Below are 20,888 nucleotides of genomic sequence, written 5' to 3'. Positions count from 1 at the left end.
CAAGTCTTCAGTGGTTTTCAGCCTTTCTGGCTTTCCAGGTTCCATCTGGATCTCCAGAGAAGGCTTTTAAAGGAAACTCTGCATGGGTCTTTTGGAAATTAGGGGACAGGTGGCTGAAGGACGATGAAGAGATGCATAATAAGGTGGGAGGGAACCAATATCCAATAGCTGCAACCAATCATGCGTATAGTCCTCACAACTGTTTGTTTAGTGACCATTTAAAGTCACAACGGCACTGAAAAAATGGACATGACCATTTTTCACACTTACAACTATTGCAGCATCCCCATGGCCACACAATCAAAAACCAAGTGCTTGACAACAGATCACCATTTGTATCCTCAGCTGACTAGCAAAGTCAATGGGGAAAGCCAGATTCACTTAACAAACATATAACTCACTTAACAACAGTGATTTACTTAACAACTGTGGCAAAAAGATCATACAATGGAGCACAACCTGCTTAATAACTGTTTTGCTTAGCCGTGGAAATTTTGGGCTCGATTGTGTAAGTTGAGGGCTACCTATAGAATATTTTAACAATAAACTAACCACAAAAAAATTATTTAAAAAAATCTAAAGAAATTCTAAATCACTCTGAGGATATAGAAAATGGAGAAGACATTTGGAAATGGAGACACCCAACTTTTAGCACTACCAAATTCTGGTGAAGGCACTTTTCTCACAAGCATTTTCTAAGATCGCCAAACTCTTCCTGAAGAATATCAAATCAATCCTCATTTCTGAGCATGTCAGCACAAGGAACGGCTGGTTTATGCTAGAAGGTCCTGTAAGTTATTTGTGAGATCCTGTTTAACATACTTAGAATCATTGGATTGGGAGGGGCCTTGAAGGTCTTCTTTGAAAGTTCATCCCTGAATGTCACATCAGTCAAATTCTTGTCCAATCTTTCCTCAAAAGTCTCCAAAAGGCATGCCTCTGACAAATTCTACCCATTGCTTCTTGTCCTACCCTCAGGTGCCAGGGAGAATAAATGGATGCCCTCTCCCTTGTGGCAGCCCTTCAAGTATTGGAACACTGCTGTCATACCATCCCTTAGTCTTCTCTTCCTTAAGCTAAACGTACATAGTTCTTTAGCTATTCTTCATAGGATTTAGCCTTCAGTCCTCTAACCATCTTTGTTGCTTTCCTCTGCACTCTTTCTAGGACCTTGGCATCTTTTTTGCACTGAGGTAAGCAGAACTGGATGCAGTATTCCAGATGTGCTCCTCTGTTGATACAGCATTGGCCTGCGTTGGTGTTTTTGGCAGCTGCAGCACATTTGCTGTCTCACATATCTAAGTGGTGGTCCACCAAGACATATAGATCCTTCCCAGGCACTCCTGTTGAGCCAGGTATTGCCTATCCTTTTTGCATTTGGTTTTTCTGGCCCAAGTGTAAAACCTTACTTTCCCTACTGAACTGCCTCTTGTTGGATGGGGCCCAATGCTCAACTCTTGAGTGCCCCTTCAATGTTCTCATCTAGATCATTTATGAAGATGTTCAAGAGCGCTGGGCCAAGGACTGAATCTGCTCCACAGCATGCTTCCCTCCGCATAGAAATAATGCCATTGAGGATCACATGCTGAACATGGTTGGTCAACCAACTGCAGATCCATCCTGTAGTGGTACTATCTTTCCCATCTTGTTCTATCTTACCAAGAAGAAGGCTGCGATATAATTTATCAAACGTCTTACTGAAATCCAAGCGTGCTATATCCACATCATTTCCATGGTCCACTAATTTCGTAATTCTATCAAAGAAGGCAATAAGATTTATTTGGCATGACCTGTTCTTAACGAACCTGTGCAGGCTTCTATTAATCACCTTGTTCATTTGGAGGTACTCACAAATTTGCTGCTTGATTACCTTATCCAGGATTTTTCCGATATCAATGTCAAGCCAATTGGTCTGTATTTCCTAGATCTACTTTTTCCTCTTCTTTTTTGAAGACTGAGATCACAGCACCTCTTTCCCAATCCTCTAGCACATGGACCCCCAATCTTTTGGGCTCTTCTCCATGGAGAAGAGTTTCCCCAGACCAGAGATGGTGTGGCTTTGCATTCATTTTACATGCATCCTGCAGATGGGGCTTCGCTTATTTGCGTGGCCCAGTTGCTGGCATACCCCAGCCCAGTGGTAGTCCATGGATTGGGGATACCTGCTCTATCAGTTCCCCTGTGCTCCAGGAGCTTTCAAAGATTTCATTCAGTGGTTCTGAGATCACATCTGCCACTATTTTCTGTACCCTGGGATGTAGATTTCCTTCAATGTTTAGGAAGAAGTAAGGTGTTCTTTTTTTACTGTTTATTACACCACCAGCCCAATCTTGGTTATGCTATATAAATTTGCTCTTCTGAAAAGGTGCCATAGCATTTGATGTTTTGTTTTTTTTTGCTGCAAGCAACAAATACAATTATTCTTCTGGAAACCACAGCACATTGTAGTTTAGGGCTACACAGTGGGTCATTTCACACCTCCTAGCCTCTAGGATCATAGCATACCCCAGACTTGCTATGGATGAAAGCCTGTAATATCTCCCTCGGCATTTGAATGAACGTTTTTAATCAGTAATTTTAGGGTTGCATTGATGGATTATTTAGAAAAAGTTGCCAAAGTCAACAAACTGAAATACTACAGGGATAGATACACATGTGCACGCATACACAAACACACACACACACACACACACATGTTTATATGTGTGTGTGTGTGTAGCTGTCAGTACCAATCCTGCAAGCAGATAAGACATTTCCAGTGTGAACAAATGTTAACGTGTTAGCAACTTGTTTAAAATTAAGCAATCACTTCGTTTGAATTACTAATTTTGTCTTGGCTCAGCCTTGGACCCTACAGAATCATGAATTGCAATTTCTATCCCTACCAGCCAGCATAGCCGTTGGCCATAGTGGCAGGGGATGATGAGGGTTGTAGACCAATACATCTGGAAGGCTTCTAGTTGAGGATAGCTGTTCTGGATGACAACGGGGGGAGCGGGGAAAATAAAACAATAATATGCTTCTTGGACTTTTATGTTATTTATCTTTCTTTCTGTTTTAAAGGAAGCTCAATGTTCTAATCTAACTGGATAGATAGTTTCATATCACTGTTTTTTTCTTTTCCCATTTGCATGTACTGGGATAATCTTGGAATCTTGGGTTGGGCCAAACCGCTGTAGGTCGAACCCATCCCAAACCATTTGCATCGAAATGAATGTTAAAAGGCCATTAAACAGATCCTGTTTGGCAGTCTTCACCCACACTCTTATTAATTTTATGAGGAAGGGGGCTATTCAAAGTGAAAGAATAATGAAGTGAGTCAACCCACAGAGCACTAAATTGAATATCCTATCCCCAGTTGGGTGGGGAAAAACATTTTGCTCTCTGGCACACAAAGCATGACGATCAAGTTTATTATGATACCGCAAGCAGAAATATCACAATCAACTTTCTTCACTGGGAAGAAAAAGTACAAGAACAACAAGGTAGTATCTAAAACTTTCCTTTCTTTTCATAGTTCAGGTAATCCTCGACTTGCGACCGCAGTCGAGTACAAAATTTCCATTGCTAAGCAAGACAGTTGTTGTATTTTGCCCCATTTTACGACCTTTCTTGCCACCACTGTTAAGTGAATCACCACAGTTGTTATGTTTGTAATACAGTTGTTAAATAAATCTGGCTCCCACACTGACTTCTCCTGTCACAAGGTCTCAAAAATATGTCCCCCAAGACACTACAAACATTGTAAATATGAACCAGTTGCCAACTCTCTAAATTTTGATCACATGGCTATATCGATGCAGCAATGGACGTAAATGTAGAAAACAGCCCTAAATCCTTTTTTTCAGCGCCATTGTAACTTCAAATAGTCACTAAGCAAACGTTTGTAAGTTGAAGACTACCTGTATCCCGATTCATCTATCTAAAGTAGCTTTCCGATTATCCCTGCCTTTCCAATTGATACAGCTGCCCATCTCAAATGGCAGCTTATAGCAATTAAAAACTGGGGTGGCCTAGGAGAGTTAACTGCCGCTGCGCCCACTTTTGTGGAACATCCTGCCGCCAGACTGAGAAAGCCCCCAATCTCTTGGCCTTCCACAAAGGGGTAAAATCTTGGCTCTGTGGCCTTGCGTGGGGGGCACAGAGTACCACACAAGAGTACCACACTAGTGTTATCTACTTTGGGTAATGTAATGTCTGCAAGAAAGCAAGCTCAGAAAACATCAAAGTCCCACAGTTTTTAAAAAATTTAACCCTAATTTATTTTTTAATGTTAATTTTTATATATTTGTATTTATTGGTTGTATTGTGTTGTATAGCGCCCAGATGCCCTGTGAGGGAAATATGCAGTTTAGAAGATAGATAGATGATAGATAGATAGATAGATAGATAGATAGATAGATAGATAGATAGATAGATAGATAGATAGATGATGGATGGAGAGAGAGCCAGGCAGGCAGGCAGATCGTGCAAATACAATATAAAAACCACAATCTGCAGCTAAGATATAAAAAATATCGTCAACAACAATCAACCAAACCACTGTAATGGTACTACTGTAAGGCTGGCTCTAACTCTCATGCAGGAAGACTGAGATTGTGCAGGTTAGCAACTATTTTGATTATTCAACAGTTGGTTCAAGCATAATTTCTCCTTCTGGAGCAAGCAGGGCATTTAACAATTCCCAAAGGAAAAGTTGCACAAATTATGTGACAGCTCTCTATTGCTTGTAGCAGCAATTTCCTAATTTCAGGAAACATGTCCTTGTTAGATAAAACAACTCTTATAATCTAGAATCCAGAAAAATACGTCTCAGGGAAACACATATGTTCTTTCAATATTTTGCATGAAAAAAAAAACCAATGTGATATTTGAATTGGCCTCCAGGCACAGCTTTCCACAGCCTGCTACCTTCTGGACGAATAATCAGGGAGGTGATGTGGGATGTTCTTACAATGAAATGCATTTGAAAGGAACCCAGTTGGGAAAAGCTGGTTTAATAGACCTTAATCTTGAAGAACCTTTTATAAAGGTGTAACCATCCTAGCTTATTGCAGCAAAAACAATGAAAAGCCTTCCATCACCTAACAGCACTATTACAGTACAAGTTTTATGGAGTATGCTTCTTCTTCACATAATCTGTTGCTCCAGTATTTTTCTTGCATCAATACAAAGGGTGCCTGTCACACATGCCAAGTATTTATTCTCTTCTACTGTCTCCCAAAACAGGAGTACCTTCTCATATATCTTTCCCAGGTGGGCAATTATTCTGCCTCCATGGCTCACTCAGGCTGCTTACCAGTTTATATTGTTATCCTTGACCTCTGCGAGTGTTACTTCCTTGAGACATTTTTGTACCTGATTGCTTAAGTTATATATCAAAATTATTTAACATGACCTGAGTCTGAATTTTAGGGAAGAACTAAGCAGGCCTTCCTTACCTTCTCTCTAAATTAGCTAGGTTTTTTTGTTCTGGTTTTGGATTTAAGGGGTTTTTATAGGTATTTACTTTTTAATGATTGAATGGACTTCCTTGAAACCAACATGATCCATCCAAAAAACTTATCTCAGGAAAGAAAGTTGTGTTCCTGCTTTCTTTTTGTCTTCAGGTAGCTAGTTTAGAAGGCTTAGAAGGATACACATTTTCTCAAAATAAGATAATTAGGTCCTAAATATTAGATAGAGATAGTCCTTGATTTAGGTCCAGGATTGAGCCCCAAAGTTCCGTTGCTAAGCAAGATAGTTGTTAAGTGAGTTTTGCCCCATTTTACGACTTTGCTTGCCACAGTTGTGCCACTGCAGCTGTTAAATTAGTATCATGGTTCATTGAATCTGGCTTCCCCATCTGGTTGTTAAGTGAGTCTGACTTCGCTTGTCAGAAGGTTGCAAAACATGATCACATGATCACGGGACACTGCAACAGTCATAAATACATGCCGGTTGCCATGTGTCTGAATTTTGATCACATGATCATGGAGATTCTGCAACATTCCTATGTGTGAAAAGTCACTTTTTTCAGTGCTGTTTTAACTTCAGATGGTTACTAAACAAACAGTTGTAAGTCGAGGTCTACACGTATACAAGTTGATTTCATTATGCTGACTTTCCTTGCAGTAAGGTAGCTGATTCCAGATTCCAGATGCCATTCTCTTGCTACCAAGGTTTTTAAAATTATTTTAGTATCCCAACTTTTCATTTCTAAATCCAGTCTCAGTTGAGGTTCCATCTGCCTGTGGAATGTGTTGCAATGAGATGAGAAATGCCTAAAGGTTAATATGTGTCACAGTAGCCTTCCTCAACTTGGCACTCTCTCCAGATGTGTTGGAACACAACCCTCCAAGCTCCCAGCCCAACAGGGTGACCATACTTGGAAGCAATTGAACTTCAGCAGCGTATGGGAAATCTTGCTTAGATTTTGCATCAGCCAAATGAATGGAAATGGTGCAACTATAGTTGCACTCATGTTTGGAAGCTGGACTTAGCCTTTGGCCAGTCTCAACAAAAACATGAGATTCAGCATCCTGATTGGCTTCATGCCTTTACCAAAGGTCATTGTGTGAAGTTTGAGCTGCAAGAAATGTTGTTTGTATAATGTTAGGGATCTCCAACAGGAGTGTGAAAGCCACAAACCAGTTGCTTCACATGTCAGTTCCAGGTTCTTCTTCTGGCTCCTTGCCTTGCTCTTTGTTCCAGCTGCCTTCCTGATCTTTAGCCTCTTCCTGGCTCTTACTCCAACCTCAACTTGATTTACAACTTCTGCAATTTCCTATCTCCAATTTTCATCTCCCACTTTCTGACCAAAAGACAAGAAGATTTCTTTACTTTGCCTAAATAAATGTCAGCCTTGCCTTCCCTGTCTTGCTCTACACCAGGAGCCTCCAAAATCGGCAACTTTAAGACTTATGGACTTCATAGCTGGCTGGGGAATTCTGGGAGTTGAAGTCCACAAGTTTTAAAGCTGCCAATTTTGGAGATCCTTGCCCTACACCAGGGGTGTCAAACTTGTAGCCCGTGGGCCAGATGTGCCACATGCTGGCCACGCCCACCCATTTTAGCGAAGGGGGAAAAGTTGCGATATATCATGTGATGATGATGTATCATCACGAGTTTGACACTCCTGCTCTACACAGAGACACAGTGGTGCACCATGGCACACTATAGGTTTGATACAAGGACACTACTTGTTCAAGAATGTTAAGGATTCTCACAATTGCATGAAAAAAAAACCACTTACTGTCAGGGAATTGTGCAGCAAGTGTCCAAATGAAGTCAGAGGCACTGATAGGAACTTGTGGCTTTATATAAATGAATATATTTCATATTTGTATTTACAGCAAACAAGATAGTCAGGAACACAGGAACATCATGAGGTAAATCCAAGCAGCATATAGTTCAAGAGCACGCAGAAGAAAAAGGCGGGAAAAAGAAACTCCTTTACACCCACAGCAACCAATCACAACGTAGATTGCCTCATGAAGGAGCCAGAACTCTCCAACCAATCAACTACAAGTGTGTGTTCTGGCCCATTGTACGATTTTATTGTGGCAGCTACTAAATTTAATATCCTAACATTTACAATCCAGCATTTGATTTCCTACCAACTACTAGCCAGGTGAAAACTGGAAAGGAGAGAAATAAAGAGGTTATCATAATAATTATTCCATCTTGCAGGGCTGAGAAATGTATGCAGATCCTAATTTTTACTAAATGATATTCCTCATCCTGGTCATATTGACCAGAGATTTGCAACATCTGGAGGACCTTTTGCCTTGTTATTCATTCCCAACATTTGGTGTTCTGCTGTAGGTTACATCCATATGCAGACAGTAGCTGAACTTTATCCTTTAACGCTCAGCACAACCTGGGACCTGTACATCTTAAGAAGCACTTACCTTTACCTGTAGCCTTCCAGGTGCCATTGAACTAAAACATCCAGCCTTCCTCACTATCTGCTATCCAACTTGCTGCTGGTGCTGCTAGAAATGTAAATAAGTTGGGGGACCATAACCAGGAGAAATGCGTTCTCCATCCCTAAGGAAAATGTCCAGATAACTCAGATAATCTTTTGAAATCCTTAATTGGCTCTACCTTCAAAGAATAAGCAAGGCATATTCCATTTTATTACTGTATCATTGAAAATACTTGCCTTGTGGAATTTATCTGGCACTGAATGCTAATCATTTTTCATTTGCCTTTCCTTTTTTGGTAAGAAGCTATCCTCACTGACTTCCTATGCTGCTTAACTTTCTAAAGGATGCAAATCAATGCTGCTCTTATGGTTAGTTATAGTTATTAGTATAGATATCATTTCATGACTTGAATGCTTTTTTTAATATACAGAAGCAGGCAAATCCAAGCTGTTGTCCAAGGGTGATTTAGCTCATTTGGGGGAGAAAGACCATGCAGACAAGGCAGCATCATAAACTGAAATAAAGTCAATTTTTTGTTCTTGTCCACATATCCAGTTTAATAGAATTGCTCATTTTATGGGCCAGTAACTTACACACATCCTGCTAAACCAGGGGTGTCAAACTCACAATGACACATCATCACATGATGGATCACAATTTTTTCCCCTTCGCTAAATTGGGGTGGGCGTGACCAGTGTGTGACGCATCTGGCCCATGGGCCGCAAGTTTGACAACCCCATGCTAAACCAAGGGTGGGCAATATGGCCTCTTTACGACCTGTGGATTTCAACTCCCATTATTCTTGAGCCTGAAGTCCACATAAAGGGACCATAATTGCCCACCCATGTGGTAAACTGAGTTGGATATACAAAGGCTAATGGCCAGATGGGATGGGTGTCCTCAACTTTTGCAGCTGGGAACAGCATGCTATGACACACAAACAAAATGGATGCCAGGAGAAAATCTTGTCCATTTGCCTATTCACCAAATGGGTGCTATAGTAGAAACAGTTAATTATAAAATACCAATTACTTGAAGGTAATATGTAAGGATGCTTTTCCCAAAAATAGTGTCCTTCTCTTTGAAGTTTCTATCAGATCAATTTTTCTGTCTATGTGTTTTGTAGGGAGTAAAGGGTATGCACCCTTCCAAAACGAGCATTGGACTAGAGTCACCTACTCATTTCCTTGTAAGAATGACTACGGAGCCCATCTGGAATCCAATACATAGAATACATATATATAGAATACTGTTCATTTCTAATACATACAAATGATTCTGATGCTGGAGATTGGTACTGTACAGGTAGACAACTTACAACCACAATTCAGCCCAAACTTTTACAACCTTTCTTGCCATAGTTGTTAAGTGAATCACAGCAGTTAATTAGCCGGTAACATGGTTGTTAAGTGAATCTGGCTTCCCCACTGCCTTTCCTTGTCAGAAGGTTGCATAAGGTGATCATCTAACTCAGGGACGCTGCAACCATCATGAGACAATTGCCAAGCATCCGAATTTTGATTATGTGACTATGGGGATGCTGCAATGGTCGTAAGTGTGAAAAACAGTCATCGGCCACATTTTTTCAGTGTAATTTTGTACAGTCGTTAAAAGAACTATAGTAAGACGAGGACTGCCTATTCTTCAATTTACAACATGCCAGCTTGCCAGTTAATTTTAATAAATCAATCTTTTTTTTTAAATCAAAATTATCATCTTGGGCATAGGACCTGACAGGTGCTAAAGGCTGTGTCTGTAGCACTATGCTGATAAACCGTGTAGGTTTAATCTGTATAGCACCTGAATACGAATCAGAAAATTGCTAGAGCCCTGTGTATTATTTGTCTTGAAGAGATTCAGTGCAAGCATGAAGAAACTGGTTCAAATTCAAAGGTTCTGGTCTGAATTATCATTGATAATGTCAGGTCAATTATTTTATTTACTTCGGTGTTAATGCCTTCTTTCAGGGTTGTGGTTCCCCCCCCCCCAGCAAATCCTAAATAATGTACAAAGAAGTTTTCTATGGTCATTTTACGTGATACAAGAATGTTTCAATAGTATCTGGCAAGTAGCATGAACAGAAGGGCAATACATCATAGTGGGGGGCTTTAGACGACTGTAAAAGAGGATCATTTCATAAAAATCTGGTTCCTATTCATATTATAAGGAGATGAAAGAACCCATAATTTTCACCCACCCAAATCCCAGATGTTCTTCTGGAGGAATCTGTTGCTTGAATGTAGCAATACAAAATTCACCAAATGGGAGGGTGAGGTGGGGGAGAGTGTTGGTTCCAATTTGTCCTTTTCCTTGTAGTCCAAAACTTATGTGATGCTAAGTAATTATACCCAGCCTAACATCTAAGTGTATTGTTAGGAATCACACTAAAATATGATTACAAAAAACAGACATCTTTCCTCTGTTCATCTTTCTTTCTTTCTTTTTTTCTTTCTTTCTTTCTTTCTTTTTTTCTTTCTTTCTTTCTTTCTTTCTTTCTTTCTTTCTTTCTTTCTTTCTTTCTTTTTCTTTTCTTTTCTTTCTTCTCTCTCTCTATCTCCCCTCTCCCTTTTAAATGCTAGTTCCTAACAGTAATATCATTTCTGAAGTGTGCAGAATTGTACACTCGCCAAAACATACTGCAGGAAAATATTATGCGAAAGCCTAATGAAACTTACTGGCTTAGTGCCTTCCCTTTTTCTCAACATCCCCAATGCCAAATTTGTTTAATCATGGTGACTTACAAAAATGTGAATCTTTACAACACCTAACAGAACTAAGGGGCAAACTGTTTAAAAAGTTGTTGAATCATTTCAGTGAATTTAGTAATTTGCTTCTGTGGCAGAAATACACCACTCTGGTTGATCTTTTTGAAAAGGCAAATACTTACTATCAAAAGAATGACATTTAAGGACACAGTGTCTTGTTCATTGTACTCAGGCAAGAAAGGAGTATAATAGCACAGTAGGTCTAAGGAATTTGCACCAGATAAAAGTTCATCAATATCTTATTTAATTAACCAGCTGAGCGAATTATTGAAGACAATGCAAACCCATTTGGTTCTAATCAGTGGTAGTATTCAACCGGTTCTGCCCGGTTCTGCGGAGCCGGAAGTGCTGATGAGTAGTGGAGATGGAATCAGTTCTCTCCAATGCTCTGCTATTTGGCCCACCCGCCACCCAGGCTCCCATACTAATCTTTATTCCCTGCTTTTTGAAACGCAGCTGCTTTGCGCGGCAGCTGCTGAAGCGGCAGGGAGAGTGCAGGATTGCAGGAGGTGAGTCAGCAAACCTCTGCGCCTGTGCAAAGTGTGTGTTTGGCTAGTATAGAAAGTAGTATAGAAGTGAGCTAGTATATATGGTAGTTAAGGTGCCAGACTAAGGAGAAAAAGATCCTAAGGATATCTCTAGTCATGGAAATGCACTGGTTGTCTCTGGGCAGATCACAATTGTTGTGGGGATAATCTGAAAGAAGGTCATCACGTAAGCTGCTTTGAACTCCTAAAGGAAAGGTGAAATAGAAAACTATGAGTTATATATCTGACACATAGATTAAACATAAGCAAAAAGAAATGGAGTCTGCTTCTTCAGTGTGAGTCTTGCAAAAATCAAAACTCCTGAATCAAAGTCAGAATAATTAGTAGGTAGACAATATTTTTATTTATTTATTTATTTGATTTGTCAATCACTTACAAGATAATAGGTATAAGGATAAACATAGTTATGAATACAAGAAATGAGTACATATAAGAAAAATAAAAGAAACAATAGGACAGGGGCGGTAGGCACGTTGGTGTGCTTATGTACGCCCCCTACAAACCTCTTAGGAAAGGGGTGAGGTCAATAGTATACAGTCTAAGGTTAAAGTTTTTGGGGTTTGGGGAAGAAAGCACAGAGTCAGGTAGAGTATTCCAGACATTGACCACTCTGTTGCTGAAGTCATATTTCCTGTAATCAAGTTTGGTGCGGTTAACCTTGAGTTTGTATCTATTGTTTGCTCTTGTATTATGGTTGAAGCTGAAGTATTTGTTGACTGGTAGGACATTGCAATGTATGATTTTATATACTATACTTAGATCGGACCGAAGATGGCATAGTTCTAGGTTTTCTAGGTCTAGAATTTCAAGTCTGGTGGCATAAGGTATTCTGCAATGAGTAGAGAACTCTTCTTGTGAAATATTTCTGGACTTTCTCAACTGTGTTAATATCAGATACGTAATGTGGGTTCCAGACTGATGAGCTGTATTCGAGTATAGCTCTAGCAAATGTTTTGTATGCTCTAGTTAGTAGTGTGATATTACCAGAGAAAAAGCTACGTAGGATTAGATTAACAACTCTTAATGCCTTTTTGGCTATGTAGTTACAATGGGCTCTAGCACTTAGATCTTTTGAGATGAGTACTCCAAGGTCCTTGACAAAGTTTGGATCCTCAACAAGGTCTTGACTATTTAGTTTGTATTTTATTTTCTGATTTTTTTCTGCCAATATGTAAGACAGAGCATTTATTTGTTGAGATTTGAAGTTGTCATTTGTTTGACCATTCTGATACATAGTGGAGGTCTTTTTGAAGGGTAGCAGTATTGTCTGTGGTGTTGAATAGCTTTACATCATCAGCGAAGAGAACGCAGTTGCTCTTAATATGATCACAGAGATCATTTATGTAGTGTATGAAGAGAGTTGGTCCTAGAACACTGCCTTGGGGGACACCACTGTTGACAGGTACAGAATTTGATAAGACGCTCCCAATTTTGACCATTTGTTGTCTGTTTGACAGAAATGCTTCTATCCAGTTATGCAGTTGTCCAGAGATACCATAAGATTTTAATTTTAGTAATAGTTTGTCACGTACCACTGAAGCAAAGGCTTTACAGAAGTCTATGTAGATTGCGTCTATTGTTTTGCCCTGATCGAGTTGTGTAGTCCATGTGTTTTTGCAGTGTAAGAGTTGCAGATTGCATAATAGTTTTTTCCTGAAACCAAATTGTTTATTGGAGAGTAGGTTGTTTGTCTCTAAGTGGAGGATAATGGATTGGTTAATAATTGATTCCATGACTTTACAGGTGACGCAGCATAAAGAGATTGGTCTGTAATTTTCAACTAGGCTGGGGTATCCCTTTTTGAAGATGGGGGTGACCGTGGCTTGTGACCATAGGTTAGGCAAGGAGCTGGTTCTGAAAGATTTTTCAAAGATTATGCTTAGAGGTTCTGCTATGGCAATGGATAGCTTTTTTAAGAAGTAGGCACATATTCCGTCCGGTCCAATAGATAGGGATGGTTTTAGGTTGCATAGTGCTTTTTCAACATTGTCTTCTGTAAAATCGATATGTATTAGATCATTGTAGTTACGTAAAAATACTGAATTTACAATAAATTTCATAATATTATCTTTGAAGTATGTTATTGCTTAGCACAGTTGCATTAACTTGGAAGCATCTTTCTTTTCCATGGAGGGAATAGATGTTTATAAACTAATAATTATGAAATTCAAACTAGCTCTGTACACAATTTGTATGCTTTCAAAATACCTGACTTGATCCTCTTTTTTCCCTTAAGGATAAAGAATATTCCTTGGCTGAAACTGTAGAAAATTGCTTTCTTGTAGTTCACACTAGAAGCCCACAACATAGGACCAGCAACACTATGGGCAACATTTGTGGAAGCTACTTTGATTCTCTTCAGTCTCCTTCACCCTTGCACTTTCTAGCACATGGATATGTTGCTATTATCCTAGGCAACAATGTGGTTATGTTTTTGAAGCTTGAATCTCACTATGTATTGTATTTCAGTTCTTATTTATTTTTGTCACTGAGTCATCCATTATTCTTTTGGGAAACGGGTATCAAAGCAGAACCTTCAGCTCATCTTCCTACTTAAATAATATATCACAGGTAAATTTAATAATAATCTGCTTAAATATTTCCTGGCTTTAGCACGGAGCCAGGATGTGGACAAAATTCGAATGTATGAGTTAATTAAATAAAGTAGCAGTGTAAGCAGGCAAAGTATTCCACATTTGAAGCTAGGGTTTCATTTTAAGCTCAGTTTTACAAGACCCTTGCTCTATTCAGAATGCTATTCATTTTCAGAATGCTTTTTGCTTTTGAGGAAAGTATCTCTCTTTTAGAACCAAAGTTATCTAGAGAGCTTAGTTTCACAAGTACAAGAAAATGATCTTCCAGGCCCATCATATACATGAAGAGCTAAAATATATGTTCCCTCATGGACAAGCTTCTAAGTCAATGGAGAAGCCATGCTTTACCCGTCATTGCCATGATCTAGGAGCAAGTGGTTGAGGCAAAAAACCATCAAAAAATTGCTTCCAGGAAGCATAAGAGCATATTCTGTATGGGAACCAATGAACACATTCTCCAGACCAATATTCTGTTCCTAAAATGGCCAATTAGATACCTCTCTAGCAAGATAAGCCTGCAAATAAGACGAGAGCTTAGCAGCACCCTTCCAGACGTCTTCTCTGGCAACTGAATTCAGCAACTCCATTACTGGATTTAATATAAAGCCAATATGACTATATATTAGCCAACATGACTATCCATTAATAGTCTTAACTCTCATTAATCTGTTTAGTTCCATTTAAGCCCTCCAAGTTGGCAGCCTTCACTGTATCTTGTGAAAACAAATGGCTCATTTTAACTATACAGTATGCTGTGTGAAGGATATTTCCTGTTTTCGGTCCTTAATTTCCCACCATTCAACTTTATTGGCTGGCAGCTGGGTTCTAGCATTATGAAAGGGGGTACATGGTATATGGCAGTTTCCTATGTTCCAAAATAGGAAAGCAATCCATATATCTACTGCTTAGCTGTATCTTTTTTTTTTAAGAATACAAGAGGGACTTTCATAAATCTGAATATTTCCCACATAAAGCAGTCCCTATGCCAAGAAAATTAACATGGCGGGGAGAAGTATTTTTTCTCCTAACATGTTTATTGTGCAAAAAGTCTAGAGAGTCTTATGACATGGGTGAACATTCAATGTTTTATTTCCCATCTGCAGTTTGAAATAGTGCACTGCAGAAAAGCAGCGTATTTTTAATTCCTCCAATAACAAGAGCGGATCACAAAACTTTTCAAAGTAATAAAAACATCAGAAGTACAACAAAAGAATATAATTAAAACCACACTCCCATTATAATGTAAACACATTCCAAAGGTAAATTGCTATCATAAAAAATACCTGGGAAAATTTTTATCAGCTTAGCACTTAAAAAAAATAGCGTGGTGAGTTCCAGACAAGTCTCTTTGGGAAGAACTTTCCTTCTCTGGGCTTCTGAAACTAAGAATGAATTCTCCTTTGTGAGCCTTTGACAGAGACATTTGAAGAAGATTCTCCACAGAGCATCTAAACTTATGGCCATAAGGGTACAACAAATCCCAAAGCCATGGCAAAGTGAAGTCTTTATTAAAGCCCACCAATTTAACAAACAAACAAAAAGCTGTGTAACCTTCTGAATTCTCTAGAATTCTTCCTCAGCCCTACAGATTTAATACCCACCTACTTGGTTCTCATAGCCACAGAAGTCAGCTATGCTCTCTTTTCTCTCTCTCCCTCTCTCTCTCTTCTCTTTCTCTCTCTCTCCCATTTCTTTTGAAGCTTAGGTGAATCACACTTTGCTTCTGAAAGTCCCAATCCCTAATTCAGCATCCCTCACCTATGTTAGGCTCAGTCAAAAATCAACTTCAGGAATTCATCAGGAACCTGCTATTACAGCTTTTAGAGACCTCTTTGCTTAGTTCTTCCCTAAATGACTGTCATGTGTTTATATTTTCTTTACCAGTTCACCTTTTTGGTATGTTTTTAATTTGATATTAATTTATTGTTTTTATCTTTTATTTCCAAACTTTTAGTATACACTTCAAAATCCAACTGTATGGAAAGTTATATTATTAAATAATTAAAACAATAGAATAATGGAATATTTAATTATCATTTTTTGTATAAAAACATTATTCATATTCTCTAGGCAGAGAAACATAACAGTGGTACTTGGAGGCCCATAAGTACATACCATTAGTATCCCGCATCTCCTCTTCTCGCTTTTTCATGTATGCAAAGTCATTAACTTTGAAAGATCTTCCAGTCGTCGCAGCTCCAGCTCCAAAAATCCACTTCAAAAATCCATACAGCTCAAAACATAGAGGTAAATTGAGACCCGAGAGTGACTTGTTCAAGGCTACCAAGTGAACTCAAGATTGGGATTTAGACTGGAGCTCTCACTGGTTATTACCCTGCATGGTCTCTGAGTTCCTACTGTGCGAATGCAAAAAGAGGGCACAAATTATAGCCAGAAATGTGGACCTGAAATCCACTGCGCAGCTCATTTACACATTCTCGCTCTGACCAACAGAAGTACCTTATCCAACTCAAATGGTATTCATAAGCTTCCTGCTGAACTGCTATCAAGTGGAAGGGGGAGAAGAGAGAGACAAATATATAATCCAAGGCATGCATCGAACAAAGGTTATTCACAGTTTAACTCCAAACCTGACCAAGGAGTGGCCCCTGAACCTTGGTGGGTATGACATCTGCACGATCTCCCTCAGTGAAATTTGAAACCGTGAGCTTGGTACATGTATCCTTGACTTACCAACCACAACTGAGCCCAAAATTTCTGCTGGGAGGTAAGACAGGTGTTAAGTCAGTTTCCCACCATTTTATGACCTTTTTTGCTACATTTGTAAAGTGAATCACTACAGTTAAGTTAGTAACACGGTTGTTACGTAAATCTACCTTCCCCACTGACAATCAGAAGATGGCAAAAGGTGACCACGAGACTCCAGGACACTGCAACCATCATAAATACGAGCCAATTGCCAAGTGTCCAAATTTGGATTGTGAACGTGGGAATGCCACAACAGTCATATACCTGTAAGTGTGAAGAATGGCCATAAGTCACTTTTTTTCAGAGCCATTGTATATTTGAATGATCACTAAATGAATGGTTGTAAATTGAGGACTAACTGTAATCTCTTGACAGCTTCCAAGTTTTCTTCTGTCAGAGGAGAAGCTGTAGGTCTCTGCAATGCATATGTGAATCCACAGCTGAGGGAAACGTTCCAAACTCAGCCAGGATATTGGTAGGAAATACTCGGCCATAAATCAGCAATGAAGAACTGTGGCCTTCAATTCAATTCCTTTACAGGAGCTCCAAATAACCAACTCTTGATACCTGAAAGAAGGTAAGGACAATCAATTTTGGAAATAGCTCAGAGGCCAGGGAGGGAATGCCCAACCAAGAATGGATGGCAATCCCTGCGTGCTTGAAGACTTTTCCAAAGATGATGTCAAAGTCCCTTCGGCTTCTAAGCAGCCTTGCCTTGGCCCTGCCAACTCAGCAGTATGAGAGGCAGTGGAGGGAAGCCAGCAGCGAATGCCACACAAACAGGCACCTGGCTCAAAAACCTCTGTTCTCCAAAGCTCGTCAATCACCTGGGGGAAAACACTGCAATTTACCCAAATCAGAGCAATTTTCCCAAATTAGCCGAGACTTTGTTGTTATTACCCCCCATCCGTCCCATGTTTCCCCTTCAGTGATGGATCACACAAGAGAGGCCTGCTCAATTAATGGCGCTATTCCCCGTCAGAGAATGGGGTGGGTGCCAGGATTAACTCTTTCAGCACAGCAGAGGTGCTTGCGAGGGTTTGGCTGCCATTTATTTTCCACAAAAGCCTCTTTTGTCTTGACAATTGGCATTTCAAAAGTAAAAGGACGATTCTGAGCTTTTATCCAACTGTGGGCTAGTGTGCGGTTAGGAAAGGACTGCGTACTCTTTTTTTCCCCTTTCTTAAAAGGTAAGAATAATTATGGAAGTCTTTTCTGCAAACTTTCTTTTAGATTTCTTGAAACCAGGAAAATTAAAACCAAAACGGTTTTATTTGTCTAGAAATGAAGACATACGTTTACTGAATACTAAAAATACATCATTTTAAAACGCAGGCCGCTGTAAGGTTACCATTTTCACTGCTTAAAGCAAGGGTGTCAAACTTGTGTCATCACGTTGTCATGTGACATATCACTACATTTCTCCCCTTTGTTAAAATGGGGGGTGGGCGTGGTTAGCGTGCGATGCATCCAGCCTGCAGGCCTCAAGTTTGACACCCTTGGTTTAAAATTAATTTTTAGGAGTCGTCGACTTATGACCACAATTAAGCTCAAAATTTCTGTTGCTCAGCAAGACAGTTGTTAAGTAAATTTTGCTTCATTTTACGACCTCCCTTGCCACAGTTGTTAAGCGAATCACCGCAGCTATTAAGTTAGTAATACACTTAAGTGTATCTGGCTTCCCCATTGACTTTGCTTGTCAGAAGGCTGCAAAAGGTGATCATAGGACACTGGGGTACTGCAACCCATCATAAATACGAGCCAATTGGCAAGAATCTGAATTTTGACTGCGTAACTATGGAGATGCTGCAATGGTGGTCAATGTGAAAAATGGTCATAAGTCACTTTTTTCAGTGCCGTTGAAACTTCGAACATTCACAAAACAAAAGGTATGTCGAGGATTATCTGTATCAACCGACGTATAAAACAATCTATTTCTGAAACAGAGAACAAAGAAATATCTGGTTTTCTCAGCTGCAGGGAACAAACAAAATGAGGTCCCCCTTTGTAGTCCACAGTTGCTGTTATAACAACTACAAAGAAAACGATTCTACTCCATTAAACCTTCAAGCGACCTGACAGAATGAAAGGCTACGGGTGAGGCCTACCTACAGCTGGCATTGACTTTATCGTCCAGATGTACTAAGCCTCCGAGTCCCAGAATTCTCCGCCTGTCTATATAACCCATATACTGTACATCTTTTCTGAAATCAAACGCACTGCGTGTGATCAGATATACACCTGCAATGCAAGTCATTGGAGTGTTTTTCCCCCCCTCGCTACAGGTCATGCTAGAGCCAAAGGCAAGTGGCAAAATTGCCCTGAAAAAGCCCACGTGTGCCTGTGTGCGTGCTGCTCAGCATCTCCTGTGGGACATGTTCCAACAATGCACTGCAAAACTGCGGTCTGAAAAGGCTCATGAAAATGGAAGATGCTTGGTACTACATTCTCTGCTTCTGACACTACATTTAATTTTCAGCAACAGGACTATTTTGTTTGCTAGTGGAAACCAGACCCTGACAAAAGATTATCTGTAGGGAGCAAGCTACAGAGTTAGGCCTCAAGAATACCCTGCTCATCGGCTTAATTTATAAGGCACCAATTTCTGAGGCAAAAACAGTAACAAACATGGAGGGGAGCATAAAATGTGTCTTCATGTTACCCACTCTGTTCCTAAAATTTCCAATTAAACAACCACAATGTTTTCACTAAATCTGAGCCTGAGAATTATTATTTTACTTACAGCGCATATAAGCTATTCAAAGTGACTTTGAGGTGTGCATGTCTCCCCATATTCCTAAATTGGGTTAAAATGAGACAGATTAAAAACACATCTTGCAAAAGTGATTATGTAAAAACTGGGAGTTAATAATCAAGATACAAATAAAACTGGTTTGCTATCCAGAGGGATAGTTAGAGGTGTCCTCTGACCAAGGCTTCATGAAACAAGCCTTCACAGTTGTTCAGAGGAGACCATGTGAGCAATTGGGAAAATATAATCCCGAATATTTCTCTCACACAGACACACACATACCTTAATATAGGCACAGTAGTCCTCAACTTATAATCATTAGTTTAGTGACTCTTCAAAGTTACAATAGCACTGAAAATTGTGGCTTCTGGCCATTTTTCACACTTATGACCGTTGCTGTCTCTCTGTGGTCATGTGATTGGAATTCAGCAGCATGGCAACTGGCATGTGTTTATGACAGTTGAAGTATCCCTGGGTCATGTGATCACCTTTTGCAACTTTCTGCCAAGCCAAGCCAATGGAGAAACCACTCACTTACAACCGTGTCACTAACTTAACATTTAAGTTAGTGTTAAGTTAGTGATTCACTTAACAACAGGGGCAAGAAGATCATAAAATGGGGCAAAACTCACTTAACAACTGTCTTGTTTAGCAATGGAAATTTTGGGCTCCATTATGATTATAGGTTCAGGACTACCTATGTTTGCAACTCTCCAACAAAATGATGACATGGCTATAAAAAGTATAAGTAATGTACAGTGTATGTCTTCAAATATTCTTGAGGATAATGCCTTTTCCCTTCTTTTACTGTGACAGACATCACAATATACTTACACTGATAGGACCGTGCATTTTGGCTGAGACAAATACTATGCTCAAAAGTTAAATATAAAAACATGGTGGGGGGAGAAATATTTGCTAAATAATGAAGCAGATAACTGAGTTTGAATCCATAGAAGATAATCATTGCTGGGTCACACCTAATCTAAGATCTCATTTCTAATGGCAACAAGATGGCCATACAGGCTGAACATCTACAGTTCTTTTTTTAAATATATATTCCCTGATATGATATCTAGAGGTATATTGATGGAGAACCTTTCAAAACCAGATAGAATTGACATATTGATGATGGAATAATTTTATTATGACTACTAACCTGTCAGTATTTATAACTATAAAACCATATTCCATGCCATTTGTGATCACAACAGATGCACTATTACAATAGGAATGCTAGAGAAAAAAAACGGGCATGTCCTATGAAGAAAGGTAGGAGAAGATGGGTATATTTAATTTGGAGAAAAGATAAAACAAAACCAGCAGATAGCCATCTTCAAATATTGAAAGAGCTCTCATGAAGATAAAACAAATTTATTCCTGTTGTTTCAGAAGACAGACCTGAAACAGTAAGTTCAAATTATAAAGAAAACAATGTTAGGTAAACATTTAGAAACCATTTCTGATAGTGCAAGTTTTTCAACAATGTACAGAATGAGTCACAATGGTAAACATTTTTCCTCAGAGATTATTGGCTACAACCTTTCAGGGGCCCAATATTCTGGACCAATAAGGCTTTTCTGTCTCAAATATATATTTGAGGCCCCTTT

The sequence above is a fragment of the Notechis scutatus genome, chromosome 2 (assembly GCF_049901735.1).
Source record: "Notechis scutatus isolate UNSWTSFEM ecotype Mainland chromosome 2, rNotScu1.2, whole genome shotgun sequence".
Lineage (NCBI taxonomy): Eukaryota > Metazoa > Chordata > Lepidosauria > Squamata > Elapidae > Notechis > Notechis scutatus.
Note: the sequence above shows the minus strand (reverse complement) of the source record.